The 6,360-nt window shown below is 36.5% G+C and overlaps 1 pseudogene; it reads left to right on the top strand.

Moving 5' to 3' along the window:
* Positions 1-3,581: 3,581 nt before the first annotated feature.
* On the top strand, positions 3,582-4,767 carry LOC113047311 (somatostatin receptor type 2-like; annotated as a pseudogene).
* The last annotated feature ends 1,593 nt before the right edge of the window (positions 4,768-6,360 follow it).

The following is a 6,360-nucleotide window of genomic DNA, read 5'->3' as shown; positions in this document are numbered from 1 at the left end:
AGTTAACCCTTTGAAGTTGATTAACGCATATATGCGTTTTGAGTCATTTTCTCCTGATAACCCCGAAAAGAACTTAAATTACACTCTCAGTTTTAATTGTACAGATAAGAGCAATACATCAATCGAATCTGTAAAGGGTCTACTTTTTTTGGATACAGACTTAATAACAAAAAACATTTGTGCACTTATAAAATAAAGATAACAAACAAGGTGCACTGTCTGCAGCCTTTGTGTGCGCTGATCTTCATGTACAAACACGTCATTAAAATGAACTGTAACTCCATGAATACTCAACGAAGAGACATGAGAGAGATACAGTATTGTTCAAAATAATAGCAGTACAATGTGACTAACCAGAATAATCAAGGTTTTTAGTATATTTTTTAGTGCTACGTGGCAAACAAGTTACCAGTAGGTTCAGTAGATTGTCAGAAAACAAACAAGACCCAGCATTCATGATATGCACGCTCTTAAGGCTGTGCAATTGGGCAATTAGTTGAAAGGGGTGTGTTCAAAAAAATAGCAGTGTCTACCTTTGACTGTACAAACTCAAAACTATTTTGTACAAACATTTTTTTTTTCTGGGATTTAGCAATCCTGTGAATCACTAAACTAATATTTAGTTGTATGACCACAGTTTTTTAAAACTGCTTGACATCTGTGTGGCATGGAGTCAACCAACTTGTGGCACCTCTCAGCTGTTATTCCACTCCATGATTCTTTAACAACATTCCACAATTCATTCACATTTCTTGGTTTTGCTTCAGAAACAGCATTTTTGATATCACCCCACAAGTTCTCAATTGGATTAAGGTCTGGAGATTGGGCTGGCCACTCCATAACATTAATTTTGTTGGTTTGGAACCAAGACTTTGCCCGTTTACTAGTGTGTTTTGGGTCATTGTCTTGTTGAAACAACCATTTCAAGGGCATGTCCTCTTCAGCATAGGGCAACATGACCTCTTCAAGTATTTTAACATATGCAAACTGATCCATGATCCCTGGTATGCGATAAATAGGCCCAACACCATAGTAGGAGAAACATGCCCATATCATGATGCTTGCACCTCCATGCTTCACTGTCTTCACTGTGTACTGTGGCTTGAATTCAGAGTTTGGGGGTCGTCTCACAAACTGCCTGTGGCCCTTGGACCCAAAAAGAACAATTTTACTCTCATCAGTCCACAAAATGTTCCTCCATTTCTCTTTAGGCCAGTTGATGTGTTCTTTGGCAAATTGTAACCTCTTCTGCACATGCCTTTTTATTAACAGAGGGACTTTGCGGGGGATTCTTGAAAATAGATTAGCTTCACACAGACGTCTTCTAACTGTCACAGTACTTACAGGTAACTCCAGACTGTCTTTGATCATCCTGGAGGTGATCATTGGCTGAGCCTTTGCCATTCTGGTTATTCTTCTATCCATTTTGATGGTTGTCTTCCGTTTTCTTCCACGTCTCTCTGGTTTTGCTCTCCATTTTAAGGCATTGGAGATCATTTTAGCTGAACAGCCTATCATTTTTTGCACCTCTTTATAGGTTTTCCCCTCTCTAATCAACTTTTTAATCAAAGTACGCTGTTCTTCTGAACAATGTCTTGAACGACCCATTTTCCTCAGCTTTCAAATGCATGTTCAACAAGTGTTGGCTTCATCCTTAAACAGGGGCCACCTGATTCACACCTGTTTCTTAACAAAATTGATGACCTCAGTGATTGAATGCCACACTGCTATTTTTTTGAACACACCCCTTTCAACTAATTCAACTAATTGCCCAATTGCACAGCCTTAAGAGCGTGCATATCATGAATGCTGGGTCTCATTTGTTTTCTGAGAATCTACTGAACCTACTGGTAACTTGTTTGCCACGTAGCAATAAAAAAATGTACGAAAAACCTTGATTATTCTGGTTAGTCACATTGTACTGCTATTATTTTGAACAATACTGTATCTATAGAAAGCCTGAAATGTCTACTTTTAAACTGAACAAGTGCTGCCGAAAACAAATATTCTGAGATAAAGTAATCCATATGAAAACAACGCAATGTCTGTTTTTCATGTCTCCCTTCATTATATCTAATGTGACCACGCCCCGGCGCTTAACGCTCTATTCAGATTCAAACTGAAGCACGTGGCTGCTTGAATACGCCCACACTGAAGAAAAAGCAGCCAGACTGTTCTTCAAGTTTTTATTTTATTTTACTGTTTGCTTCGCGATGAGAGGAATAAGGCATAATTCACCCCAAAAAAATGTGAAATGGTTGAGGATTTGAGAAATGGATTGAAGCACTTTATTCATCAGAGATCATAAACATGAGTAAGTCTCTTTTTATTTATTTGTACTAGTTTTCACATAACGTGTAAATATTTTACTAGTTAGACTTTTTCCAAATACTTTTTCCAAACTATAATTCCTGACTAAACGTATAATCAAGTGAAACATTATGAAGTTTCAATAGCAATATACAATACTATACCATTCAAAAGCTTGATGTAAATAATATGTGACAAATAGAGATAACTCTAACAAATGTAAAAACAATGCAGTTCTTTCAATTTATTCCCCCTAAAAAACCTGAAAAATATTCTCAGCTCTTTTCAACATTAATAATAATAATAATGATGATGATGATAATAAATGGGGTTTTTTTGGTAGAAAATAAGATTTTTAAAGGGATTTCTGAAGGATTGTGTGACTGGAGGATGCCAAAAAATTTGTTTGAAAGTAAGCTTTGATTGTTCCTTATAACCTGTTTAACTGCTCCCCCAAGTGGATATTAAATTATGTTGTGGGATATTTAAATATATTCTTAATAAACTACAAACATAAAATTATATAGATTTATTTTGTTCTCACATTCTTTTTGTAACTCCTCCCTCACAGTGGCACAGCTGAATGAGAGGCTCATTATGCAGCTCATTATGCGGCCCTTTTTCTTCTCTGGTGTAAATCACAATGATATTCATGATAGTTGACGCCTACTCGCATATGACTTTTACCAACAAAAAGTGTCTTAGAAAATTTAAATCAAATATTGTTTTCTGTGAGTGAGTAAACAAGATGATTTTCACATAATTTAGAAAGAAAAATTCTAGACTACAAGCTCCAGTTCTCAACAGTCCCGGGAACCAATGTTATGTATGTGTTTTATGGCCTTTTCAAGTGATTTAACATTTTTTGTTTTTCACTAACCATGCATAACATTTTTTATACTCAAAAATACAATCATGTACATGCATGCATTTCACATATTATTATAGCCCAGTTTGAGCTGATATTAGACTTTACCCGTTTAGATATTTATAAGAAACTGAAAAAAGCACAAATATCAGGGCATGACAAAACTTCTCCAGGCCCCAAAAATACCCTTAGACTCCAGAGGGTTAAGGAATCTAAAATACGGTCATGTAGATTAAGGTATTAATATGAACTTTCCAAGTATTTATAAACAGCCATTATGCTAGTAATATGCATGCTAATAAGCAACTAGTTAATAGTGAGTCTTTAAAATAAAGTTTTACCATTTTTCCCCCCAGGCTGTATGTCCCACTTAATGGAATTGGGAGTCTGAAGGAAATTCATGATGGATTCCTGGACATCTTCATTCTCACCCAGTAACCTTCCCAACAATCTGTCCGGTCTCCCCATGTACGAGAGAATCCTGCTCGGCAACATATCTGAGGAAGGCCTGAGAAACTAGACCAACCAGAGCTTGACAGTCATCATCTCCTTCATGTACTTCGTGGTGTGTGCTGTCGGTCTGTGCGGAAATGCTCTGGTCATCTATGTCTTCATCTGCGATATGCCAAGATGAAGACGGTCACCAATGTCTACATCCTGAACCTGGCGGTGGCAGATGTGCTGTTCATGCTCAGTTTGCCCTTCATTGCTCTCCAGCTGGCACTGGTGCACTGGCCGTTTGGTGCAGCTCTGTGCAGTGTGGTCATGACTGTGGACTCTCTCAATCAGTTCACCGGTATTTTCTGTCTGATGGTGATGAGCATTGATCGATACCTTGCTGTGGTGCATTCCATTAAGTCAACCAAATGGAGGAAGCCCCAAGTGGCAAAGACCATCAACCTGATCGTGTGGGTTGTGTCGCTCATTGTCAACCTCCCAATCGTAATCTACAGTGGGCTGATCATCAAACCCGATGGCTGCTACTGCACTATTGTGTGGCCAGAGCCGCAGGAGGTCTACTACACCGCCTTCATGTTCTACACCTTCTTCTTGGGCTTCTTCCTGCCTCTGATGGTCATAAGTCTGTGCTATCTGTTCATTATCATCAAGGTGAAGTCCTCAGGAATCAGGGTGAGCTCCAGCAAACGGAGGCAGTCCGAGAAGAGGGTGATGCGTATGGTGTCCACTGTGGTTGCCGTCTTTGTGTTCTGTTGGCTGCCTTTCTACATCTTCAATGTGACATCAGTTACAGGCACCATTAGCACCACACCTTTTTTAAGGAGCATGTTTGTATTTGTGGTGGTGCTGGGATACGCCAATAGCTGTGCAAACCCAATATTGTACGCTTTCCTGTCAGAGAACTTCAAAAAGAGTTTCCAGAATACTCTGTTCTTGAATAAAGCAGATGCTTTGGATGAGGTTGAACACGCTGACATCAAACAGGACAATGCACGAATCATGAATGAGCCAACAGAAACTCAGGACACACTGCTAAATGGACATCTGCAAACCAGCATCTGAAAAAACAAGGCCCATTGCTTCGCAAACTAGAGTTTCAATGTCATTCAAAACTGTGTGTTATCTACAAATAGAGAAAGAGGAGTTGACTATAAACCCAGCAAATATGGTTTCCATTTTAAAGCCCACTGGGATGACATAGTTTCCCAAATTTACAAGCAAAAATTTATGAATTTATAAGTTTTTGGACATATTTTTCATTCATTGGTTAAAAACTTTAAAATACACATTTATAAATATAACTCTGGAGCTGTTATTTAAAAAGTATATATATGGAGTTCCTTAAACAAATCATGGTCATAAAGACAACTAAGCAATTCTCCAGTGTCTTTGTGTTTGAAGAGAAGAAAATATTCAGAACTTAGTCACTACGTAATTTTTATATTTGTTTGAAATTTTTTAATCCAAAGATCCATTATGACATAAATATCAAAACAACAACAACAATATTACTGTGTGTTCATTACACTATAGAAATATGTTTTCCCCTCTGTTGTTTCATTTTACACACGTAAATGTTATTTTGAAGAGTCTGGCATCTAACTATTCTTTAGGGACAGTTCATACAAAAATGCAATATTGCTATATTCTTGCTTGTGGCAATTCAAGCCAAAAACAGTGCCATGGGTCTCTCTCATAATTTCTAAAGATTCTTATTTGCAAAGATTCTGGTCTCTATCTTTTTAAGCCGACATAATGTTAAGGTCAGACAATAATCTAGAGAGATTTTCCACATCTAAAGTGAATGTTCATTTGAAAAGGGATAAAGCATTGCTTCTGAGATCAGGCAGGGACGCATGTATTATATACTTGTGTAATTGAGCTGGTCATCTCTCATTATCTGGTGAAGAGGACCATCATCTGGTGAAACAAAAACACAGCTAGAAGGGTGAATTTCACTCATATTAAAAATGTCAACCCAAAATCACAAATATTGCACTGTGGCATTATCATCAAAATTTGACATGATCGATTATCTTTACTAATTTACTGTACTACAGTACATTCAATTGTACTTGTAAATTGACTTGTAACAAACAAATTGTAAGTTACACTAAGTATATATGTACTGAATTTAATTGAAAACCACAATGCTAAAAATATTAAGTCCTAAAAAAAAGGCTTAATTTCCATGGAGCCATCACATTCAGCGTGAGCAGCTGTCCACTTTGGCATATTGTTAATTATGATTTTGTTTCCATCGATACTGAGAAATGATTGAACTCTTTTACCTCATGAATAATAATTAAGCTTCAAATGGGCAACATCACGAATATGGACACGTTTGGGTTTCTCCCTAGTGAGAGAATGAGAAAGCCCAAACTTAACTTAAATTATTATTTTAGTTTTTTTGTTTAGGCTATAGCTAAGCATATATTATTATATACTGCAATTATATTTATCCATTAGAATTATATATTTTCAATTCTTGTTTAGGTCTTAGAAATTTGTTAAATTTAAAGGATTTGTTGTAAAGTTAACAGAACTAAAAATATCCTGTTGGTACATTATAACATTATTTGGCCAGCCGTTATTATTTCTAAATGTAATAAAATGCAACTTATACATTACTTTTTTTTTTCCTCTCATAAACTTAATTATTTTCTCAGAGTGTTTAAAAAACATGTAGCAAATGAAAATAGGAGATTAATCCATTAAAATGT

The sequence above is a fragment of the Carassius auratus genome, chromosome 28, assembly GCF_003368295.1.
Source record: "Carassius auratus strain Wakin chromosome 28, ASM336829v1, whole genome shotgun sequence".
Lineage (NCBI taxonomy): Eukaryota > Metazoa > Chordata > Actinopteri > Cypriniformes > Cyprinidae > Carassius > Carassius auratus.
The sequence above is the reverse complement of the archived record's forward strand: the minus strand, read 5'-3'. Positions and strand labels throughout refer to the sequence as shown.